General features: G+C 46.6%; 1 protein-coding gene across 1 annotated transcript in view; it reads right to left on the minus strand.

The window, feature by feature from the left end:
• RNF128 (ring finger protein 128) overlaps positions 1 to 26,113 on the minus strand; it is a 651,941-nt gene that overhangs the window by 330,399 nt on the left and 295,429 nt on the right. The window lies entirely within an intron of this gene.

A 26,113-nucleotide genomic window follows, 5' to 3' on the forward strand; every position in this document is an offset into this window, starting at 1 on the left:
AACGGTTGTTTGTCTCCCGTTTTCTCGTCTTTTTTTTCTGTAATATTTAAAGGTTTGTAAACGAAGCACCAGAAAAACAAAACCCACCAACTACAGGGGCAAACCAAAGATTAAAACAAATATTACCGAGCTACTACTAAAATAATGATGCCACTTATCGCTAAAACACAACTCGAGTATGTAAAAAGTTTTCGATTATATTTCCATATGACCGAGCCTCAAAATATAAGGTCTTTTGATTTCCGGGAAAGCATTACAAGTTTGGAAGTCAATGCGCCAAAGGACTTTTAGAGAAAAAATATCGGTGAGTTCAGCCTGGCTATACAAATGTTCAGTAAAGGTTGTTTGTTTTAATGGTTATATACGCTTTGGCCAACACCGCTCTCATGAACTCATTTAGAGTAATATCAGAATGCAATGTTTTGGGGAAAATTAGCGGTAAGCCAAACATCTGCTCGATTTTGACCTCAAAATATTGACACTCATTACGAATAGCCCAATTTTTTATGCGATAATTGTCGTACACAATAGGATTCAACATTGATGGGTATTGGATTTATCATGTGCAATACTTATCGCCTGTTTCCAATTTAAGCCCCTGAAATGGGACGTTGACGCTTACCACATCAAAACGTGCATGTCACAATATTTATGACCATCTGTCCCTCGATATCACCAGGTTTGACCTGTCAACGCACCTAGTATATATGACTGTGATTTAAAACAAAACATATCCTAAATGCAACACAAGTGGCAACAGAAGTAATTGCTTGCTGTAATTACAGGATGCAATAAAGTTCACACCCTCTGTTTAATTTTAGCAGATCAAACCTGCTGGAGTTTAAATGGGGACAAAGGCCCAGTGTTTACTGTCAATTTTGGTATGGTAAGCACCAAAATTGGACATGTTATTCCCGAGGCCTAAATTGGGGACTTATGGTAGCACCTGCAGTTTGCAGTCCTGCAACATCACTCAAGGTGCAAAGCGCCATTAAAAACAAGCATTTGCAATGCAACAGGTCTCACATTTGCGAGAGTTTGAGCTATTGGCATTGCATTGTATTTTGTTTGGAAAACCTGCAAGCGGTGCGTAAACACGCACTTTGTACTTATAGTCCTTGCTTACGAGAAGCAAGGTTGGCAGTAAAAGGGGCGCAATAAAAAATAATAAGCATACAGGCAGCAGCAACAGGAGGCTCGTGGCCGACATGGGTCATTTGATTGGGGAGTGGGTAAGCTGCAAAGTGGAACGGTGTTGGGAGTCTGAGGACAAAGCAGGTGCCCTCAAAATCAGAGCCAAGCCATCACAAAATGAATACACTTGGCGTGCTGCATTGTATAAAACATTATAAATTAAAATGGAAGTATTTTGGCAGGACGCGCTATAAGGAAGACTCACGGCCACCATTATTGAAGTTTAAACGCAGCATGGGAGAGAAGAAAAAAAAAAAAAGAAAGGCGCATGGCCGCCATGAATATCAAGCTTGGCGTGCTGTGCTGCATAAAAAAAAATAATATTAATAAAAAAGATTTGGGCGAGCCGTGCTATAAGAAAGTCGCATGGCCGCCATTATTGAAGCTCCAACACATCATGCCACTGTGCTTCAAAAAGAAAATACTGCTCAAAAATGGCAAATAACAGATTCCAAGTAACAACACATGTAACAGGGGGTGTCCTCATGGGAGGTTACAAGAAGAGAAAAGGAGGGAATACTAAGCCTATTGACCAAGCAAAAGCCACTATTTACAAAAGCCAGTAACAGGAGTCCATTAAAAAGATGGGCAGGAAATGAGCGGAGCTTAGTGCACATATCCTGAATACAGCATATCTCGAAGAGACAGTGCACGTGCTGCCTAGGCGAAACCTAAAAACAGCCCATTATTACCATAGCCACAGGAATTACATGATTCCAAGGATACAGCTTTTTATATCTGAATGTGAATGTGCCACATACTCCACTCCCTCTACATAATTTCCAGATTTTAACAAAAATATTGTTTCTAATTCAGAGGGATGAAACTTTATATAAATGCTGCACATGGGGTGCAACACTGTACCTGGCACTTTGCAAAAGTTAACAGATCACTTTTCGGCTGTTGATTGCTTTATGCAGGCATTTAAAGTGGTGCTCATTTTGGTTAGATTATGGACCATTTCAACAAGTGAATATTTCCGTTGCAGCAGAAAACAAAATCCTTACATAGTTAATTCTAATTCAAACAGGAGAGAACGAATGATTCTCTTTTGCCATGAAAATGTTTTGTTTCAACTTTGAAGCAAATCCATGTTCATGTTTTGTCAAAGCAGCAGTCATTGCAAATAGCCTTTCTCAAAGCAGCAGTTATTTGAAGAGAACACACAGACAATATCCGAAACATGTTGCATCTCTTTTAAAAGTCTGGTATGCTGAATCCTTTTGTGTATTCAAATATACGTAGACAATGAATATGTAGTGCACAATTCTGTTCTGCAGGGCTCATTTATTTAGGAAAAATAGCTGCTGGAGCCCCAATCACACATACACAGTGCACATTAGGAATTAAAGATACATTTTAAAAGGTCTTTGGCTGCACAAAATAAAAGAGGCGTACCTTTTTGTTACAAGAAATCTGTAGGTTTAAAGTTGTGTTCTGCTAAGTGCCACACTGTATACATTTCAAATAAACTATGTCACTCTAGGAGGTAATAAGGGCAGTGTGAATGACACTGCATTCCTGTGCTTCTGCACAAGTCAAAATACTCAATTGCTCTTGAATAACATTGTGAATAGGATCTTATAGCTATGTATAGTTTTGTATGATCATATATGTTATGGTACAAGAATCCACTTTGTATGAATGTCTTAATGTATCAAAATAGATACGTGCCCTATAATGCGATGGGCAATTTCTTTTTGATAACATAATACCAGCATAATTTGGTTTACTATGCCATATCACTTTATTCTGCCATATCATTTTGCCCTCATTGCTGCATAATTCCAGTTGCCCTGATTCCTGCTATAAATCCAGAAGAATCACTGAAATATAAAACTGCAAATGCTGCATGGCCACGACATTTGCCAAATCTCCTTCTACCGTGCCAAGGTATAGAACATTTTCCTGTAAAGTGTTGATCCATCCCTTTACCTTCCTGTGCACCTACCGCCAATGCGGCTGGTGACTTCTCACCGTGGTGGGTTGTGACAGTTGGTGATGAGTTGGACCTAGCGTGCATGCCCATCCAACAAAGGTGGTTCTTCCTATGAGAACATTTAAAAAATAGATGGCCAAATGGAGAATTTTAAATCACAGTTTAATAACAAATTTGATTCCCAAGCAATACAATTCATAAGGCAAATCTGAGGGTGGACTCTTCAAATAGTTGAAAAATTGAGAGTGCTCCCACCTGCTGTCCCTGATAGTAGGAGACGTGTGGACCAGCACACTGTGTAGGTCTGAACTTATTTCACTCCTCAGTGAGAGAAAGAGCACACTTCCTGATTGTTATACCACAGGTGTGTACGTACTGCTACACTTTGGCACGAGAGGCAGCGTATTCTTGCACTGCAGCCACAGTGCCTCCACCCATGTCATGAGTGACACTTTTAGCCAGCCCTTACTGCATTTTAGGTAGCAGCTGGATGCATTGTACGGGCTAAAACAAATCATAGCACGAAAAGCGCCGTTGGCTAAACAAACAGGATCGGTTGAAGGTGTCACGCATTACATGTAGCCACCGAGCAGCTAGCTGCAGCCGCCTTTATCTTGTTATGCTGCATTCTTTACAACGTAAGTCTATACGTTTCACTGACGTCATGTACAAAGTTGTTTACAAACTGTGCATGCACACATTCAGTGCTGGTGCAGACGAACAGTGTATGTTAAACGTCACTGCTTCTGGGTCACGTCACAATGCATACTGTTAGATCTGGGGGTCTCTAGTTGGCAGAGGTAGGTATCTTTGACCAAATAGGGACCCTTGCTTCTAGTCAGGGTAAGGGGGATACACACTTTAGATAACTCCTGCTCACCCCCTTGGTAGCTTGGCATGAGCAGACAGGCTTATTCCATAGGCAATGTGTAAAGTATTTGTACCAACACTCACAGTTACACAGTGAAAACACCACAAATGGACACCACACCATTGTAGAAAAATAAAATCTCTTTATCTAAACTAAGCAAGACCAAAACGACAAAAATCCAACATACAGAAACTCAGTAGAATGTCTTTAAAATGGTTGTTGCAAAAATAAACTTGTAGATGATCAAATGCGACACTCAGTCTCAAAGTACCTGGGATGCGTCACGCAAAACAACCAAAAGAGGCGCAGAGAAGGCGATGCGTTGGTTCTTCCTGTGCTCCGTTTCCGATGCAACAAGATGGCGCCTTGATGCATTGCGACGATCCGGTGCGATGCGACAAAATGACGTCTTTGTTGCGTTACGACAAAGTGGAGGCGATGCGTGCACGCCTGACGGCCGTGCGGCATGCTCAGTGATTTTCTGAGTTGCGACAGGCCTTGCGACACGCTTCTCCGGTGATGCAACAACACCCTCGGTGACGGCGACACGCTACTCCGGTGTTGCGGCGGCGATCAGCGGCGCCGCGCTTCCTCAGCGATGCGACAGCCCTGCGACAAGCTTCTCCGGTGATGCGACGGCACCCTCTGTGCGGCGGCACACTTCTCCGGTGATGCGACGGCAAACAGCGGCAGCGGCGACACGCTTCCTCGATGATGCAACAGCGGCTGCTGCGGTGGCGTCACGCTTCTCTCTCATTGCGTCGCGCTTCCAGCTTCCAACAACAAAAAGGCCTCGCACACAGTTACAGGCCCTCCTGGTAGACTGGAACTCCCAGCGAGGAAGTTCAGTGAGTTGGGGTTGAAGTCCTTTTGTGCCTGGGACTTCAGAAACAGGAGGCCTGCTCTTCTCAGGCCCTTGGAGACTTTTCTCCAGAGGGACACAGCACACAGCAAAGTCCTTCTTCAAGCAGGGGACACAGCACACAGCAAAGTCCTTTCGATCTCTCTTTAGTAGAAACGGCAAACTGCAGGCCAACCCCAGACACACAGCAAGGGCAGTACTTCTCCTCAGTCTCTTCAGCTGATATTATTTGGCAGGAATTCCTCTTGATCACAAAGTAGTCTAACTTTCAGGGGCTTGAGCTCTAGTATTTATACCCCAAAAGTCTTTGTTCTCCATGTGTGAGGGGACCTGGACCCAGTTCAAACCAGTTCTGGGGGCACTCTGCCAGTGCACAACTTCTTCCTTTGTGAGGGTGGGCCATGGCCATCAGACACACTGCAGGGGGTGGAGCCAGCATTGTGAAAGGCAGGCACAGCCCTATTCAGGCCCAGGTGCTACTCCTCCCACCACTCCAAATGCAGATAGGTCTATTCAGCCTATTGTTGACTCACTCAGACTCCTGGAGTCACCCCCAGCCCCTGGGGGGTGTTCCACCGTAAAGTCCATTCCCTCTAGGGAGATGGACCACCTCAACAGTTTTGGGTTCTCACCCCTCATCTGCATTAACCATCTGAGGGGCCTGTGGTCTGTCTGAACCCGGAAGCAAGTCCCAAACAAGTAGGGCCATAGCTTCTTCAGTGCCCAGACCACAGCAAAAGCTTCCCTTTCAATTGCACTCCACCTCTGTTCCCTGGGAAGTAGCCTCCTACTAATGAAAGCTACGGGTTGGTCCAAACCCTCGTTGTTCAATTGTGAGAGTACTGCTCCCACTCCATGCTCTGAAGCATCTGTCTGCACCACAAAATCTTTGGAGAAATCAGGCGCCTTGAGCACGTGTGCTGAGCACATGGCAGCTTTCAGGACATCAAACGCGGTCTGGCAGGCATTGTCCGGATCACCTTCCTGGGCTGCTTCCTTGAAGTCAGCTCTGTCAAGGGGGCAAAAATGGTGCCATATCCCTTGACAAACCGTCTGTAATACCCGGTGAGTCCTAAGAAGGCTCTCACCTCTGTCTGGGTCTTGGGGGGCTCCCAAGCCAGAATGATATCAATCTTCGCTTGTAGGGGCGCCACCTGGCCGCTCCCAACTTGGTGTCCCAAGTACACCACAGATCCCTGCCCTATCTGGCACTTACTGGCCTTGATACTGAGGCCTGCCCTTTGCGGAGCCTTCAACACTTCACAGAGGTGTTGCAAATGTTCTTCCCAACTGGAGCTGAACACAGCAATGTCATCCAGGTGTGCGGCGCTGAACTCCTCCAGCCCGGACAGTACCCAGTTGACCAGTCTCTGGAAGGTGGCAGGGGCGTTCTTCAACCCAAAGGGCATGACACCGAACTGGAAGTGCCCCTCTGGTGTTGAAAATGCTGACCTTTGGCCCCCTCAGTTATGGCAATCTGACAGTACCCAGATGTTAAATCAAATGTACTGAGGTACTGGGCAGCGCCCAAACAATCCACAAGCTCATCAGCTCGGGATGGGGTGTGCGTCAGTCTTGGTGACTGCATTGAGCCCACGGTTGTCCACACAAAACCGGAGTTCTGGAGTGGCACCGGGTGCAGCAGCTCTTAGTACTAAGACCACTGGGCTGGCCCACGGGCTGCTGGGGGGCTCAATTTCCCCTAGCACCAACATCTTGGAAACTTCTTCCTTGATGCTGGCCCTGACCTTGTCAGCTACCCTGTAAAATTTCTGTTTCACAGGTAGACTGTCCCCAGTGTCCACATCATGGATGCACCAATTGGTGACTCCTGGTGTCAGGGAGAACAGGGAGGCTAACTGACCCAACACATGGCCACAGTACCTCTGCTGTTCTGGGTCAGTGTGGTTGAGAGGTTTACCCCATCCACTGACCCATCCTGCTTCTCTGCTGACAGGAGGTCAGGAAGAGGGTCACTTTCCTTTTCCATTCCATCATCTGTAGCCAGGAGCCTTGTGATATCGGACCTCTCAAAGTGTGGTTTGAGACGGTTCACATGTAGGACCCTCAAAGGGTTCCTGGGAGACTGCAAATCAACCAGATATGTTACATCGCTCTTGCGCTCCACCACCTCATATGGCCCAGTCCACTTGTCTTGGAGCGCACAGGGCTCCACAGGCGCCATCACCCACACCTTCAATGTCGATGCCCACCCGCTCAAAAGGGGTGCTCACCACGGGAAAGGGTTGGCGGGGAGCCTTACACTTCCCTCCACTCTTGCCACTTGCCTGGCAAGTCTGGCAAGTCCCACAATGTGTACCAGCGTGCGTCATCATTTGGGGCTAGTAAAAGTGGGTGACAAGCCTCTGGTAGGTCTTGTCATGCCCCAAATGTCCTGCGAGAGAGACGTAATGAGCCAGACCAAGTAGGAAGGCCCTGAAGTGCTCGGGTACCACCAGCACACAGGCTGCACCTGGTTCAGCAACCTTAGGCTCACTAAAGTGTAACCCATCCGTCCAGTAAATGAGATGATTCTTGGACTCGCCACCTACTGCCTGGTCTGCGGCCTGTTTCCCCATACCAATGAGAGAGGGGCATTCTCTCTGCTCCTTGCAGAACTCTTCCCTGGGACCTCCTTCCTGCTACCAATAGGTCAGCTAAGGCAGGTCTCCCAGTTCGGCTACCTGTTCCCCTGTAGGTTCCAGGGCATCCCCCTCATGTTCTGCTTCCTCCTGGATCGTGGGAATGGCTGGGGCTGGTTTGCCACGCCCCCTGCTTCTTCTCTTCCTGGCAGGCACCTGGGCCACTGTTTCAGTCTCCAAGTTCGCTTGGTTACCCCTACTGGCTGCCATTGACCGAGTGGTCACACAGACCCACTCAGGCAGACCCAACATCTCCAAATGAGCCTGGCATGCCATCTCCCTTCATGGGGAACTCTCCAGGTAATTTCCTAGCAGACAGTTTCCAGGTATGGAAGGACTAACAACGACCTTCAAGGAACTTGAACCCCCCCCCCCCACTCAAAGGGAACTTGCGCCTCTTTGCAGAGACGCACAGAGTTGTCTGCTGCAACTACAGGGTGAAGTGCATTGGGAATGACTTGCTCCTCAGACGCCCACTAACACCTAACAGATGTCACACTGGCTCCTGTGTCTCTCAGCGCCTCAACCCTCCTCCCATTGATGGTCACCCACTGCCTGCACGTTTTAGTATTCTAAGGCAGGTAGGTCTCATGGACTCTGTCTCCTAAAGAGACAAGGGTCATCACTGCTTGCTCCTCCTCCTCACTGAAAACAAATTCCTCTCCCAAAGCTACACTAACTAAACCCGGTGTCTGAGCACCAGTGGGTGCTTGGGATTTCTTGGGGCACCTAGGGGTAATGTGGCCCTTTTCACCACAGTGGTAACACCTGGGGGGACCCTGAAAGGTACACCCGCCCTTAGGGGGCTGCGATGCCTTAGGCTGGGGGGGCTGTGACTCCTTTCCCTCTGAACTGTTTTGGGCCCTTTAGAGAACTCCTTTTGATTACCTTTGCCCCCCCACTCTTCTGCTGAGGACCCTACCCACCTTTGGCTGTGGTACCCACAATCCCCTTGCGGACCCTGGAGCTGGTCCAGCGGTCCGCCTCTTTAGCAAGCTCACTGGGATCAGTTAACTTACTGTCCAAAAGATGCTGGCGCAGCTCTGAAACACATAGACTGCTCAAGTGTTCCCAACTAATTAGATGGCACAACCCCTCATAATCAGTAACTTTGCTGCCCTTCATCCAACCTTCCAGTCAGAGGCATAGCTAGAGCTTGTGGCGCCCGGGGCTATCCCTCAGATTGCCACCTCTGGGGAGGGGGTGAGAGGGGGGGGGGGTTGCTGGGGAAAAAGGACGGCAAGCACTTGAAAGATGACCGAGAGACACGTAGTATCGCCGTTAATAGTTACCTCGATCATGCAAGTTACATGCACATACATGACACGGTCCAAGGCTGCACAGTTGAATACACCGGTGACTGGCAGTACAAAAGAGAACACACAGACTGCATGATCTATCTGGGGACTCAGAAAAACAGCATGTGACATCCATCAGAGAGCTGCGTGAACAATTACCTGGTAATCCCCTCAGCACAATGCAAACATGCACATACACAACACTTTTCAGGGATCCATCATCTACAGCTGACATTAAATGACCATTCATCATGGTCCCCCCATTATAGCAGTGCACTTTGTGATCTGCATGGTACATGTTCTTTGCAGCAGGCACATTAACCCTCTGGGCTACCTTTCCAGGAGTCAACCCTTCCACTAGACAAAACTCTGATCTCTCTCTAGGAAGAACATTAATCACCGAAGTTATCATGACATTTTTATTGTTTCTGAAAATTGCTGGAGGCCAGGAAGGAGGCAGCTAGTTTTTAAAAAACCATAATATACTTGCAAACACTACGCACCCACCCGTAATAGGTACCCAGTGCAGTCACACCATTCGCACTGCCCTAACCTGCTCAAGGTTCATGTGACCTCAGTGACAGAGTCACAGTGACTGGATCACTGTTGCTCTAGGGTGTGCTGCTTCGTAGGCCTGCCCGCAAGACTGGAGATGAACTTCAGTATGGATTGTGGTGGAGAGGCCTTCAGGTTTAACCCACAATTGACACCACTAGGTTACACCTGCTTGTGCTAAGACATCAAGCCTTCTAAGGTCTAGTGGGGGGGGCTTCTAAGGTCTAGCATGGGAATATGCTCCCTCAGTAGAGTGGTCTGGTGGACTGGTCATGAAGGCTGAACCCAGTTCCCCAGTTCCAACTTCGACAACTCTGGCCATAGTGCCACATCCTCTCCCCACTGAACACCATACTGCCCCACTGAGAGAAACTCGCACTGCCTTCAGCTACAACCTAACTGTGCCCGCTATAAACACTTGGATGTGGCTCAATTCAAATTATGCACTTGACAAATAATATGCTGCCTAAAAAAAAAAAAGTAAAAGCAAACACTCATAGGGAATGCGATTAAGTAAAGCATGTGAAATGTAAGCAGAAACAACATGGTTACCTTAACGATCTCTCACTCACTATTCAGAAATCAGCAAGTTGTTTTACCTGAAAAGTTAAGGACATGACTACAGGGCCCTGAAGGGAACCGTTTCAATGTCCATTGCTTATATCCTTACAAAACGTAAGCAGTATGGTTTAAAAAGACCACATCCATAAACACAGAGCCATGGTACACATTTTGTTTTCCAATCTAACCATCAACCAGGTATTGCCGTACCTCCAGGAATGGTACACTTTCCCACCTGGAGACAACAATGCTGTTCAAAGAAAGACTAGAAAACAAAAGTAGCGCTTCACTGGCAAACTCTGTAAAGTGAGGCTGATGTATTTGGATGTGAAAAAAAAAACAATCTGGCCACTTTGCAACCACTCTGTCTTGCTTTATTTAGTAATGTATTTATTTTTCATATTTAAAACCTTCTATTTCTCTCCATCCCGCTCACTTTGGAATAGAAATATGTCAGAAAAAGGACATTTCCTGCAACAGTGCTTTTCTTTTTTGGATCCATTTCACAGGGAAGCAACTAAATGAAAGAAGGAAAGAGAGCTTGTGAACCGTTTCTTCAAGTTACGGTTTTCAGTAAGTGAGGAGCAAGACAGAAAGAGAGGGAATAATAGGAAGAGAGGGGGGGGACAGCTGCCAGCACAAAAAAGAAGAAGACATTGCCTGAGTCCTATTTCTTCTCTGCCCATCCCCGAAGGTCCACAAAAGCAAGCCAAGCCTTAGCTGAATGCCTTTGTCCGCCCCCTAAATAGTTCCGGCTGGGGCGGACCGGCCCCACCGCCCCCCCTAGCTACGCCACTGCTTCCAGTGCACTTGTGTACACTCTCACACATTCAACCCAAGTGTCTGAATCATTCTTCTTTGAGTTCCTGAACCTTACTCTGTACTGTTCTGGGGTGAGCCCATACTTGAGGCATAAAGTCACGGCATCCTCCTCTAACGCTGTTAAAACCGCCATCCCAGACATCTCAAAATGTTTCCACAGGCCCGCCCGAGTTCTCTTCAGGCACCTCATGCATCCTCAAAGCAAGCTCTCATGATTCAAACCATGCATAAATATCCTCACCCTTATGGAAATTCTGCACTAAATCCTGGGGTATGTACACCTTACCCCCTTACACTGTCTGTACGCTGCCACCATTTGAACTGGACTCCAACTGTTTGGCTTTAATGTCCAGTTCCCTCATGCTCACCTCATGAGCCAAAAGTATTTTTCTTTCTTCCAAGGCACAAGCCCTCTCCTCTGCCTTGCTCTGGATTTCTTTCTCAATTTCCAATTGCTTCATCTTGAGCCTCATGACTTCCAGCTCATGTTCTTTGATCCTTTGGTTCTCTTCCCGCTCTTCGCGGGAGAGACTCCCCGCGGAATGGACGCTGACAGCCCTGGAGGCTGCTTTTGGCCCATGCAAATCCTGTAGCCCAAACCCATTCCCTTGCTCATCCTCATCCACATGTGTCTCATCTCCTTCTTCAGCCCCTTTGGCCTCCAACCAGGCTTTTAAGACCTTCTGTAGCTCATCCTTCTTAGCGCTACTCCTTGTGGGACATACCAAAACCTTGCAAAATTGTTTGAGTTGATCTACCTTGTAGGAATACAAATCCTCAATGTGAAACTCCACTTCAGTCTTTTCACTTGCTGCTTTACCATTCTGAACAAAAGGGGGTGGTGATGGACGGAGCATCAGAACCAATCAAACACTCACACCCAGTCAACAGATCTGGGTTTGATCCATCACCGTTCTTTAGCCCACTCTGCCACCCCAGTTCAGACATGGCCATATGCAAATCAGTCTGACCCTGTGCCTCATGGGAACAGTCCAGCCCGAACTGCCAAGCCATGCCTACCCTGGAACGGAAACAAGCATCCTAGGACCGGTTTCTGGCATCTCAGCCGTCTTCAGCCAGGCCTGCTTGAATCCAGTGGCAAAGTGAGCAAGGGACTCACGTCTGAGCATACCCTGCCAACTTATGGCGAACAAAGCGGTACAAAAGGGGGTGGTGATGGACGGAGCATCAGAACCAATCAAACACTCACACCCAGTCAACAGATCTGGGTTTGATCCATCACCGTTCTTTAGCCCACTCTGCTACCCCAGTTCAGACATGGCCATATGCAAATCAGTCTGACCCTGTGCCTCATGGGAACAGTCCAGCCCGAACTGCCAAGCCATGCCTTCCCTGGAACGGAAACAAGCTTCCTAGGACCGGTTTCTGGCATTTCAGCCGTCTTCAGCCAGGCCTGCTCGAATCCAGTGGCAAAGTGAGCAAGGGACTCACGTCTGAGCAAGCCTGGCTGAAGAAGGCTGAAATGCCAGAAACCGGTCCTAGGAAGCTTGTTTCCGGTCCAGGGAAGACATGGCTTGGCAGTTCGGGCTGGACTGTTCCCATGAGGCACAGGGTCAGACTGATTTGCATATGGCCATGTCTGAACTGGGGTGGGAGAGTGGGCTAAAGAACGGTGATGGATTAAACCCAGATCAGTTGACTGGGGGTGAGTGCTTGCAATGTTCAACACTCCGTCCATCATTTTCTTTGGTTTTTGCTTTGTTCGCCATAAGTTGGCAGGGTATGCTCAGACGTGAGTCCCTTGCTCACTTTGCCACTGGATTCAAGCAAGCCTGGCTGAAGAAGGCTGAAATGCCAGAAACCGGTCCTAGGAAGCTTGTTTCCGGTCCAGGGAAGACATGGCTTGGCAGTTCGGGCTGGACTGTTCCCATGAGGCACAGGGTCAGACTGATTTGCATATGGCCATGTCTGAACTGGGGTGGCAGAGTGGGCTAAAGAACGGTGATGGATTAAACCCAGATCAGTTGACTGGGGGTGAGTGCTTGCAATGTTCAACACTCCGTCCATCATTTCCTTTGGTTTTTGCTTTGTTCGCCATAAGTTGGCAGGGTATGCTCAGACGTGAGTCCCTTGCTCACTTTGCCACTGGATTCAAGCAAGCCTGGCTGAAGAAGGCTGAAATGCCAGAAACCGGTCCTAGGAAGCTTGTTTCCGGTCCAGGGAAGACATGGCTTGGCAGTTCGGGCTGGACTGTTCCCATGAGGCACAGGGTCAGACTGATTTGCACATGGCCATGTCTGAACTGGGGTGGCAGAGTGGGCTAAAGAACGGTGACGGATTAAACCCAGATCAGTTGACTGGGGGTGAGTGCTTGCAATGTTCAACACTCCGTCCATCATTTCCTTTGGTTTTTGCTTTGTTCGCCATAAGTTGGCAGGGTATGCTCAGACGTGAGTCCCTTGCTCACTTTGCCACTGGATTCAAGCAAGCCTGGCTGAAGAAGGCTGAAATGCCAGAAACCGGTCCTAGGAAGCTTGTTTCCGGTCCAGGGAAGACATGGCTTGGCAGTTCGGGCTGGACTGTTCCCATGAGGCACAGGGTCAGACTGATTTGCATATGGCCATGTCTGAACTGGGGTGGCAGAGTGGGCTAAAGAACGGTGATGGATTAAACCCAGATCAGTTGACTGGGGGTGATTGCTTGCAATGTTCAACACTCCGTCCATCATTTCCTTTGGTTTTTGCTTTACCATTCTGAGACATAATGGGTGGATAATTCAGGGATCAGATCAAAAATAGAACCAAAAATAAAACACAGTATGTGGTTGCATAGTGGTCTGTACTAATCTAGTGATGTACACCAATCACTGTGGGTCAAGTACAAATACCAATTCAAATCCCCACAGCTGACCACCAATGTTAGATCTGGGGGTCTCACGTTGGCAGAGGTAGGTAGCTTTGACCAAATAGGGACCCTTGCTTCTAGTCGGGGTAAGGGGGATACACACTTTAGATACCCCCTGCTCACCCCCTTGGCATCTTGGCACGAGCAGACAGGCTTATTCCAAAGGCAATGTGTAAAGTATTTGTACCAACACTCACAGTAACACAGTGAAAACACCACAAATGGACACCACACCAGTTTAGAAAAATAAAATCTCTTTATCTAAACTAAAGACCAAAACGACAAAAATCGAACATACAGAAACTCAGTAGAATGTCTTTAAAAAGGTTGCTGCACAAATAAACTTGTAGATGATCAAATGCGACATTCAGTCTCAAAGTACCCGGGATGCGTCACGCAAAACAACCAAAAGGGGCGCAGAGAAGGCGATGCGTCGGTTCTTCCTGCGTTCCGGGTCCGATGTAACAAGATGGCGCCTTGATGCGTTGCGACGATCCGGTGCGATGCGACAAAATGGCGTCTTTTTTGCGATGCGACAACGTGGAGGCGATGCGTGCACGCCCGATGGCCGTGCGGTGAACTCGGTGATTTTCTGAGCCACGACAGGCCTTGAGACACGCTTCTGTGGTGACGGCGACACGCTTCTCCCGTGTTGCGGCGGCGCACATCCTCAGAGATCCGACGGCCCTGCGACACGCTTCTCTGGTGATGTGACGGCACCCTCTATGTGGCGGCACGCTTCTCCGGTAATGCGACGGTGGGCAGCGGCGACACGCTTCCTCGATGATGCGACAGTGGCTGCTGCGGCGGCATCACGCTTCTCTCTTGTTGCGTCGCGCTTCCAGCTCCCAACAGCAAAAAGGCCTCACACACAGTTACAGGCCCTCCTGGTAGACTGGAATTCCCAGCAAGGAAGTTCAGGGAGTTGGGGTGGAAGTCCTTTTGTGCCTGAGACTGCAGAAACAGGAGGCCAGCTCTTCTCAGGCCCTTGGAGACTTTTCTTCAGAGGGACACAGCACACAGCAAAGTCCTTCTTCAAGCAATGGACACAGCAAAGTCCTTTAGATCTCTCCTTAGTAGGAACAGCAAACTGCAGGCCAACTCCAGACACACAGCAAGTACTTCTCTGTCTCTTCAGCTGATCTTCTTTGGCAGGGATTCCTCTTGATCACGAAGTAGTCTAACTTTCAGGGGTTTCAGCTCTAGTATTTATACCCCAAAAGTCTTTGTTCTCGATGTGTGAGGGGTCCTGGACCCAGTTCAAACAGTTCTGGGGGCACTCTACCAGTGCACATCTTTTTCCTCTGTGAGTGTGGGCCAGGGCCATCAGACACACCGCAGGGGGTGGAGCCAGCATTGTGGAAGGCAGGCACAGCCCTATTCAGGCCCAGGTGCTACTCCTCCCACCACTCCAAATGCAGATAGGTCTATTCAGCCTAGTGCTGACTCACCCAGACTCCTGGAGCCACTCCCAGCCCCTGTCACTCTCAAACCAGACAATCAATCCACAAACAGGCAGAGGCACACAGAAAGTTTGGACACGAAAAAAGCCACTTTCTAAAAGTGCTATTTTCAAACACTGAATTTAAAAACCATCCATCCTAAAAGATGTGTTATTAAATTCTGAGTTCAGGGATACCAGATTCGAAATTTCTATCTTGCTACTAAAGGAAGATATGCAGGTAAACATGTTACACAGCATTCCCCATTCTGTCCTATGGCCAAGACAGCCTTTCAATAGTGAAAAACGAAATTGACAGTATTTCACTATCAGGACTTGTTACCCATACTAGTACATGTCCTACCTTTCACAAACATTGCACCCTGCCCAGGGGGGTACCTTGGGCCTAACATAGGGGTGTCCTATGTGTAAGAAAAAGGGAAGGGTCAGGCCTGGCAAGTATGTACACTGGCCAGGTCATCATGGCAGTTACCAAACTGTGCACAGGCACAGCAGTGGCAGGCCTGAGACACCATCTTAGGGCTAATCCTGTGGGTGGCACAACCAGTGATGCAAGGCCACTAGTAGCATTTGAATCATGGATAACCAATCATAATTACAATTTAACCAGGGAGCACTTGCACTTTGGCACTGATCAGCAGTGGCAAAGTGCCCAAAGCATCTAAACCAGCAAAAACGAAATCCAGCAGTGTAAAAAATACAGGAGGTAGAGGCAAAAAGTCAGGGGAAACCATGCCAAGGACGTTGGGTCTAACATATACCAACATTTGTTGGGGAGCATAAGCGAACAGGCGTTTGAGATGGTAAGCCAATAAAGTGTTGGGCATGAGAAACGTTAATACGGAATTACACCAAATTTGGCAAAGAGGTAGTCCTCAGTTCAGACGCGTGCCTTTTGCTTAAATGGTGTCAACCTGTTCAGTAGTTCCTGAGAAAATTACAGTTAAAAGTACATATATATCTATGGGTGCGGTGGATCCGCGCACCCTGAGCGCACCCTCCGTCCGGTTCACACGCTGAATGCTAATTGGCTGTCAAGTGGTTGGCAACATTCAAAACCAGGAACTGTTGGCAGCCATTTTGTGCCTCAGTAGAAGCGAGGCTGAAGAAGTCTGTGGAATAAGTTTGCAAAACGTATAAAGGGGCAGGGTAGAAATACCCTGACCCTCTAGACCTGCTTAGGGGGTCCCAGAAGGACTCCCAGGGCCCCCCAAATTATTATATATATTTTTTTTAAACCCGCAAAGTGCGCGCAGGGTGTGCGGATCCTGCCGTAAAAAAAAATATATATAAAACAGAGTTTTTTTTATAATTATCCCTCAGGGGGCCAAATCCCGGGGGCAAAATTATTAAATTTAAAGGGGGCCCAGAGGGGCCCCCCAGCCCCGGGGACCGCCACCCCCCTGGGGCTTCAAAATAAATTGGGAGGGGCTATCATTTGTGGGGGGGGGCTCAACGGCCCCCCCAAGCCCTGGGGACCACCACCCCCGGGTCTTTATGTATTGAGGGAGGGGGGCTGCGTGGCCCTCCTCCTGGAGCCCTCGAGGGCCCTGGGGACCGCCACCCCCCAGGGCCGGCTCCTGCAGTGTCCTGGGGTGCCCACCCCCAGGACACTGTTGTTTGCTATGAGAGGGCGGGAGTCTCCCGCCCTCCCATAGCAAACTTGGTTTGGATTTTGAAAGAGAGAGCAGGGAAACCTGCTCTCTCTTTCAAAATCCAAACCATATTGCTTTTCCACACGGGGAGCTGCATGTCAGCAGCTCCCCATGTGGAAAAGCAGTGCCAGCTCCCGAAGGGACCATGGGGGCGCCCAACGTTTTTTATAAGCCCCGGGGGATGGGGTCCCCGGGGATAATAAAAATTAGTGATAGGGTCTATTTTTTTTTTTACTGTAAAATTAGGAGTCACGCATCCAGCGCGGCTCTCAACGCAGCCCCGTGGTGTGCACGCATTGGATGCACGACTACTAACCTGTCGGGTGCGCGACTCCAGCGCGTTTGGTGCACGACTTCTACGCGTCGGATGCACGATTCTAACGCGTTGGGTGCGCGACTCCAAGCAAAAAAAAAATTATATAAGTATATTTAAAAGAATATAAAATACAAAAAAAATATATATTTATTTTTAAAAAATATATATTTTAAAAATGTGTAGTGTAATTAAAAAAAAGAATATAAAAAAAGTAGATTTAAAAAATGTAGTTAAAGAATATAAAAAAATTAGAACAAGAAATACATTTTAAAAATATCATTTAAAAAACCTTTGATATTCACTGAAAAAAACATAGGTTTCAGACATGTTATAGTTGGGAATTAGCATTTTAAAAACCTTAGATATTCACTGAAAAAAACCATAGGTTTTAGGGGTGTTATAGTTAGCTGGACATTTCACTTGTACAAAACCATTGAAATTCCTCCGTTATAGTTAGTTCAGCTAACTATAACTCGCGCGCCTGCAATCCACTGCTGATGATGTCACATATTACATCATTCATGACATGGTCAGTGACATCACTCATGACATCACTGATGACATCTCAAATGACACCACTGATGACATCACTGATGACATCATCTAGTAGATGTAATATGTGACGTCATCAGCAGTGGATTGCGGGCGCGCGAGTTATAGTTAGCTGAACTAACTATAACGGAGGAATTTCAATGGTTTTGTACAAGTGAAATGTCCAGCTAACTATAACACCTCTAAAACCTATGGTTTTTTCAGTGAATATATAATATATATATATATATATATATATATATATATCACATAGGCTCATATATTTAGAATTAGGTATAGAAAATCTAGACTTCCATACCGGTTGATATTTTATTTTCGATATTCTGTCCGCGATATTATGTCCCATCGATATTGTTGATTTAATATTCAGGGGCACGCCAGAAGGACAGAAGTATGCGTTAAACGTCCATTGTTGACACCTGGAGGAAGGGGTTAAGACCCAGGGTAGTCTAGCAAGATGTAAATGTGTATATAAAGGACACAGAAGTAGGAGATTGGTGGTTGTTTTGTGGAGAGAGGAAAGCAAAAAAGAAGGCATCCAGAGGAGAGAGAGAAAAAAGCCATGGATTGAGAGGAAGAGCTACCAAGAGAGGGATATTGGAAGAGAATCACAGAGAGGGAGATGAGAGGGTAGAAAAAGAGATAAAGAAGAAAGAGAGCGAAGGGGGCTAGAGAGGAAGAGAATAAGAGCCCTGGAAACAGAGAAAGAGGGGGACAGAAAAAGGAAGAGGGAAAGTGAGTGAGCGATCAAGAATGACAGATTAAAACTGCGAGAGTGGAAGGGAGAAAGAGATAAAGGAGTTTAGAAAACATAATACAAAAAGAGACACGCGGGAAACAGAGAAAAGTATACGTAGTTAAAAGATAGAGAGACAGAAAGAGCAAGAGAGAGAAAGAGATGGTGGTAGAGACAAAATGATATCTCTATATAACAAACATTGGCATAGCCAATAGGTCTTGCCTTTGGGACCTTATAAGTGTTTAGCCATGCAACACTTGATGTTGTTGCACCAAGGATATTGTGCTGGATAACTAAACGCTTATAAGGTCCCAAAGGCGAGACCTATTGGATATGCCAAGGCTTGTTTTTATTTATATTGAGATCTAGGCAGCTTTCCCAAGAATAAAGTTTAGCAAAAACCATGATGAAAGAAGCATTGATGCAGCCAAAAGACTGGCTTTCAATGCCAGACCTGCTGGTGCTGCCACTGCTTGCTGTTTTTAGATGCAAGTAACTAACTCAGGGTTCTCCAAAGTCAGTCCTGGAGGGCCGGATCCATGCCAGATTTTTAAGATAACTATATTTATCTAAATGAGGATATGCAAAAAGTCTGGCATGGAGCCGGGCCTCCAACCGACTTTGGAGAACCCTGTACTAACTGATGCTGTTGGAAGCAGCGTTAGTGCTGCAAAGGTTTGTGGAAGTACAGAGGCTGCTTCCGGTCTGTTCGGCCAGTGATCCCCCACATGCTGCCGCCAGTAGGGCTGAATTCCATGGGTTCCCTGTGAGGAAGCCTAGCAAACCCTCCGTGAGGGAATGACATCTGCAGGAATGACATCTGTATGAATGATTGTATTTTGACACCCGTTGAACTCCTTTGCCGTGTTTTCAATGAGTGCTGCATATTTATTTAGGGAGGTTTATGTAGCTACATGTCGCCTGACTTACTTCAGAGGGCTGTGCTGTTCATGAATTAAAGTTCAAGATATTTGGGTAGGAGAAGTCTAACCAAATATAAGCAGCGACCTCCCCCCCATACTATCCGATGTTCCAGGCTCACTAACCGAATCAGTCTCCGGGTTCGTGCCCTACTCTGCTGTCACCAAGTTTTTACCTGAATGTTGCCTTTAAGAGTTATGTTTTTACGAATTGCCCGAAATGATGGTAGTTTGACTGCCTGTTAAATTAATTCTCGAACCAAGTGAACACCAGACAACCCCAACTTGTGTCTGGTGTGGTCATATATGTTTTTTTTTGCGTTCTATTTCTTGTTTTTTTTGTGTGTTTTTCTTTTTTTGCGCTTGGTGCCCGCTTATGCCGTGCTCTAAATTAAAAGCCAAGACTAAATGACGTCCTGGTCTGGACACCTGAAGATCACGGAAATAGAATTGCGATGTTTATTTATGCTAAGCACTAGCCGTGGTAAAACTACCATTTTAAAGTATGCATGCTTTCCTTCAGAATAATCATTAAACAAAACAGTCTCAGCAGAAGGAATCCCTACAGTGATAGAAAGGCTCACTGTACCTACTGCAGAAAGTAAACAAAGTGCCTTTCCTAGTTTGTGTAGAATGTTCTTTTCCAGGGTAGGCAAGGACGGAAGCACCCCTCTCTTCCCCCAATTGTTGCACATTAGTCGCAAACACCGCAAAGAGCCTAATGAACGCGTAATTGCATTAGAAACACAAATTACCAGGAGTGTATGGAATGCGTGTCTCGCAGTTGAGGCTCGACACAGGCTTGAAAGACAACTGGCAGGCGCTGTCCTGCTGTGGGTGGTCAACTTGCACAGACCCTCCAGTGTTCCTTACACTCCACACCGCCCCCACCCAACAACATTCTCCAGGCAAGTCCATCAACTTCAAAGACTTTGCAGTGTGTGTTGGATTCTCCGTAATCTGCGAATCACTGGCAAGTCACCAGTCAGTGTGGGGTGTGGCGTACTGTACGTGTATTGAATTAAAGTGCTTCAAAGCCTCATCAGGGGCAGTGAGCGCTATGTAAATGCAATTACTGGTAGAACAATTCTGCTTTTTTTCTGCCATTTTAACATGTACCGTAACTTCGGTCTGCGGATGTAAATTATAAAACGAGCACAAGCGTGCGCCTCGCGCGTCAGCAGGGGGAGGGGAGAGAGGAGGGGGCTGCGCGATTCCCTTGCGGGAGCGAGCAGCAAGGCACGATAATTGATAACATATGCTCGCTCCCACAAGTGAATCGCCAGACGTGCACGCTTTGCCATTGGAAGCAATGCAACGCGTGCACGTTTTTGCCGGGAAAGCCGTGCCGATTGCTAAAGGTCTCTTTCTTATGCAGGAAGAAAAAGAGGGATAAGTGTAGGAGAGCGAGAGGAAGAGAGTGGGGGAAAGAGATACAGAGGGAGAGATGGAGAAGAAAAAAGAATGGGACAGAGGAAGTGTGAGAGAGGGATGCAATGATGAAGAGAAAATAGAAAAGAGAAGTAGAAGAAGGGGTGAAAGGGAGAATGTGTGGAAAAGAAAGTAGGAAGTGTTGAAAAGAAAGCAGGAAGAAGAGATGAATAGATGTCAGCAGGTGAAGAGGAAGCATCATTTGCGCCTATCTATGATGAGAGCTTGTTGTATCCCTCCAGCAGGTACCAGGCACCTGTTAACATACCCGGAATGGTTTCACTTATTTCCATCAGAAAGGAAGACCACACTCTATAAGGACTTGAAAGGAGGAGAATTTACCTTATCCACTTGTTAGGTTCCCTTAGACTCGGCTCTCCCGTACCTTTTAAACATATATTATGAAGCCTGATATACCATACAAAGGAGTGCATTCTTCTGCTATATGAGAATGGCACAAAAGACGCTAATACCTCAACTTGAGCATGCTATGGTCAGTTAAGGAACTGTACAGATGCTAGCTGTCTTACTCTAGACAATGATAAATAAAGAGCTTATGCTAGCAGGATATACAGATGTCTTATCCAACGTAAGACTGCAAGCAATTTATGATTGAAGATACTATCATAGGCCCATTAGCAAACCTTAAGACGCTGGGCGTTACCTTCGACCCTGTTCTATCCATGAAAGGCCAGTTAAATCTAGCTGATAACAATTACTAGTACCCTCCACCAAACTCTACCTCCCAATACCACTGGGAGTGTTCCCGCCGAGAAAGAAAGAATTTGGAAGAAGGTCATTGTTCAGTAAAGGAGGCTCCTCTCTTTATAATTCACTCACTCAGTAGCGCTGCACGTGAAGGGAAGAACACACAGCCAAACAAACAGACAGAAATATGACCAACCACTTTGTGGTTTCAAAATAAAGCCACAGTGATCTGCATTTTGTTTAATCCTCATCCTGCGTGTCTGTAATGAGTTGCACTCTGGACTCACGGGGACTATGCACCACCCATCCCAGCCAATCCAAACACTGCTCTCATGCTGTTTCTAATAGTACTCAGAAAGAGAGCAGGTCCAGGATTGGCTGGAGGCTCCCCGCAGCACCCTGAGAGATCAGTCAAACGGACATGCGCACTTCAGTTACACAGCCTCGGCTCATCCTCCCAATAAACCATGGCCTATTTGACTCCTGGTCAAGATTGTAAACCATGGCCTACTTGACTCCTGGTCAAGAGTGTAAACCATGGCCTATTTGACTCCTGGTCAAGAGTGTAGACCACATCGCCCGGAGAAAGAGAGTACCACTGTACCACCCCATAAAGGATACAAACAACAAAATGGTCCTAACAGCAAAGATCCAAAATAAAAACAAGTATACGATCTTAATTACCGTATCTCGATCATAATAAATTAGTTGATAAAGGAAGAAAAGAGAAAGAAAATAATCCGACACAAAAGGCAGAATTTATGCAAAACAATTCCAAATTGTATTCAACTATTAGTAAAATATACACATATTTTTGTTGTAACGGTTGCTCAATTTTGAGCATAAACAGTCCTTTTAGAAGTGCTTGTGTATGGGTGATGAAAGGTAAAGAAGAGTCGAATAGAATACAATTAAAAAAAAACTAACAGCGCTATCAGACCACTGCAGAACGCCTGTCTTAGGTCATGTCATATGATTCAATTTTCATTTCACCCAGGTCCTTTGGCTTTTTGGGTTACCCCATTGTTTTGTAACAGAATGAATGTCGGTACAAGTATTTTAATTGGAAGAAATCTATACATGTAGCGTATATGCAGATGTGTAGAGTGTAATTAACCATAACACGAGTGTAAGGAATTAAATCAGTGCAGTGAGATTGGTGTACAGTAACTAGAAACTGTGGGTCTGCCATAAACTGTTTTCTTCTTTAAAGTGATTCTAGAATGGAATATGTGAGGAATTAAGCAGCGTTTTCTCAAGGCTGCACTGTCAAAATAAAATAGAATTTGACAGTGTGAGTTAATTACTGCACTTGTTGCCCATAACATATTATTTGGCCACAATTATTTTCACTAGTAGGACATAAGTATGTATAATCTTCACACATGTGCATTCCTAGAAGAAGCACTAATATAAGGAGAGAGTTTAGTTTCAACAGACGGTACTTACTACAGGGCACAACACAAAACTCAAGAGAGCAAATTTCACAATTGAATTACTGCCTTAAACTTAACTCCCAACCACCACTTGTGAAAGTTAGAATGAAATGGGAAGGCAATACTGAGCATGTTGATGAGTGAGTACAAGTTTGTATGATTGCCTAAGCAGCTACGGTGACACTAAACTGAAATTGTAATTGTGCATTTGTTTCTTTGTGTGGTAAATTATTTGTATTTTTAAAAATCATTTAACTTTGCGGACATGATTGGTAAGTTTGTTTGTTGTAGTCATGAGGTGTTATTGTAATTTCTCACATAATTCTTATGTGCCTGGTGTCAGAAATGGGGTTATTAATTTGGGAGAGGGCCCGGCCTTACCAACTCAATAAACCCACTTTGGTTGGGTCAGAACACAGTTCTGAGAGAATCTCTGCTTAACTCATGGAAGCTATGCTACGAGCAGCAAGCAATCCAGAGAGAAGTGTGTGTTAAAAGAACACACTAAAATTCACTCACCAAAATAGAAAAAAATGGCAAGCAAAAGACAATAAGATAATCAAATTAAGTTGAGATCAAGAGATAAGGACTTTTTTTTATTCAAGGCAAAAAAACACACTGTGAGAAGCTAGCCTGGTTTATGATGTTCACTTGTGTAATTGGGCACTATGCACCAGTCCAGACAACCCTTTTGGTGATTTAAGAGGTCTTAGACAACATTAGAAAGCTCTCTAAGTGATAGCTGTGGAGAGCAGCCTTCAGGTTTAGTACAGAAGGTGTGTAAAGCAACTTGTTTTACCAGAATGCAATCCTATAGTATAGATTAAGTGAAAAGGAACCACATAAAGTATTTATTAAAAAAAAGTATTTATTATATAATACTCTCTAACACATGGAAATATCTCCTACCAGGAGATATGCACAATGCACACAATACTTTAGCAAAGAAATACTGTAAATAGCGCAGAATACAAAGTGGACCCCGGGGGGGGGGGACCAAACCATACACTAAGAAAGGGGTATAAGAACCACGGCTCGGGTCAAGACAAGGTCAAGAGGACGTAGAAGTGCTGGGGACCCAAGGATCCACCCAAGGTGAGTAGATAGGGACCCCACGGTGAGCGTGTACAATGTGGGAACACAACTGTGTGCTCTATACAACTCTATGTGTAAGTTGTGGTTGGATTTTTAAAGATTAAGGACCCTTTCCAGTGGACCCTGAAGAAACCCCATGGAAGACAGAAGGTTGGAGAGCCACCCCACCTATGGATACCCTAGTACTCACTTTACCTATACCAGGGAAGCCAGGTGCATACGTGTAAAGTGGTGTCAGAAACCGCTGTCGAACCTAATGGAGAACTTCAGGAAAGTGCCGCTGCTGAAGAAGGAGAAAGTGTCCAGGGGAATCCAAAGTTGGATTCTAGATGAGAGATACCTGCAAGCAGAGGGACAGAGTCCATGTCACTCAGGGGTGACCAGGAGACTTGGAAGACGAATGCCCTCCGATGTCTGGTGTTACAGGCTGGGTGATGATGACCTTGACTCTGCAGCTGTGAGAACCAGGCGACGCTAAGGAGGACCAGGAGCGGTGTATGAGCTGTCCCATGAAGGATGTCGAGTGCTGAGGGGTTTGTGTTCGGCGGGAGCACCAACAAGCCTTGGCAAATGCACCCAACGCAGGAATTGAAGAAGGAGCAATGTCGGGCCAGCAAGGTCAAGGGGACTCACCACAAGCAGGGAAGTCAGGGCAAGCCCCGAGCAAACAGGGGAACCCAAGAGAAGCAAAGGTGACCTTCAAATGGACCCACAGGCCGGAGACACTGAAGTCGCGAGAGGACCTCAAGCAGCTCACCGAAAGATGCAGGCCACGATGCACCCAATGCGGTGTGGCCCAAGATTCTGGTCACAGGAGCTCAGCATCAGCAGACAGGTCGACTTAGTTGAGGTGCCTGTGAATGCAGGGAAGTGACTCCTTCACTTTAAGGGAGATTCCTTCAGGTGCCTTTGATGCCCACAGGCCTTGGAAGGTTCCAGTATGGTGCAGTGGCACAGACGATGCAGAATACTGGAAGGGGGACGAAGTCGAGCCCAAACGAAGTCCAGAGTGCCCAGATGGTGGAAGAAGAAGTGGTGTCTGATCTAAATCTTATCCCAAGAAAAATCTAGGGAACTACACCCAGGTAAGCCCTTAAATAGAATATATAACTTTTCTTCGCATGTGTTTACTTCGCATGCCGTTTCTACGCGGTCGTTAGTACGACCGCGTTGTTATTTAGCATACCTTTACTTCTCAATTCGGAACTACGAATTGCAGTAAGGGGGTGCTGGATGTTGGAATAGTATAATTTACTATTCCAACTCCAGTCTATGCGGACACTAGGGAAGGTGTTGGATTTTAAATCCAACACCTTCTCCCCCTTACTGCACTTCGTATTTCCGAATTGCGTAGTTAAGGTATGCTAACTAACAACGCGGTCGTACTAACGACCGCGTAGAAACGGCATGCGAAGAAACGCATGCGAAGTAAACGCCGCTTCCCCTTAAATACCCTAGGGAAAGGGTTGGGATGATTTAGGGGACCCTCCCAGGGGAGGGCCTGGGCAAAGAGCAGGTTACTGCCATGTCTGTCATCCAGTTTTGCACCAGAGCGGGAGACTGGCTTGAACATGACTATGCATGGGGACACCAAATGTGACCCTCATGGAGACTGAGTGGCGCAGGCAAGCGCACCCATCCTGCCCCAATACACTAAATCCTATCTGGGAGGTGGTCACACCTCGCTGTGACAGGATGCCTTTTTTCTGCTTTCCCCTGCTCAAGGTTGGCTCAGCAGCAGGAGGGCAGAATCGTGTCTCTGGTCGGCAGCAACCATTTTGTGCTGTCCAGGTCTGGAGGACTGGTACCGTGGACACGGAGAGCCTAACGGAGGGCTCTTTCAGTGCTTGGAATCATATCTCTCAAAACCTTTTATGGTGTTACACCATTTACAGTGTGGGGGTATGACTCCAACATGTTTGATACCAAACATGATGGGATTCGTTGCAGCCGTTTTCGAGATGGTTATCGCATAATGACGTGGTGCCCCTCTATATAGTATGTGGCTGCTTCACTGACAACCTGGGAGAATGGACTCCGTAGGCTGTAGGGGTGTCCTACTCATGCAAGGGCACCCTCTCACTGAGAACCAAGCACCCTGCCTTGAGGATTAGAAAGGCCTGCTATAGGGGTGACTTATAGGTTTTAAGTGCAGTGACCCTAGATATACGAAACCTATATTTTAATAAG

The sequence above is a fragment of the Triturus cristatus genome, chromosome 5_2 (genome assembly GCF_964204655.1).
Source record: "Triturus cristatus chromosome 5_2, aTriCri1.1, whole genome shotgun sequence".
Lineage (NCBI taxonomy): Eukaryota > Metazoa > Chordata > Amphibia > Caudata > Salamandridae > Triturus > Triturus cristatus.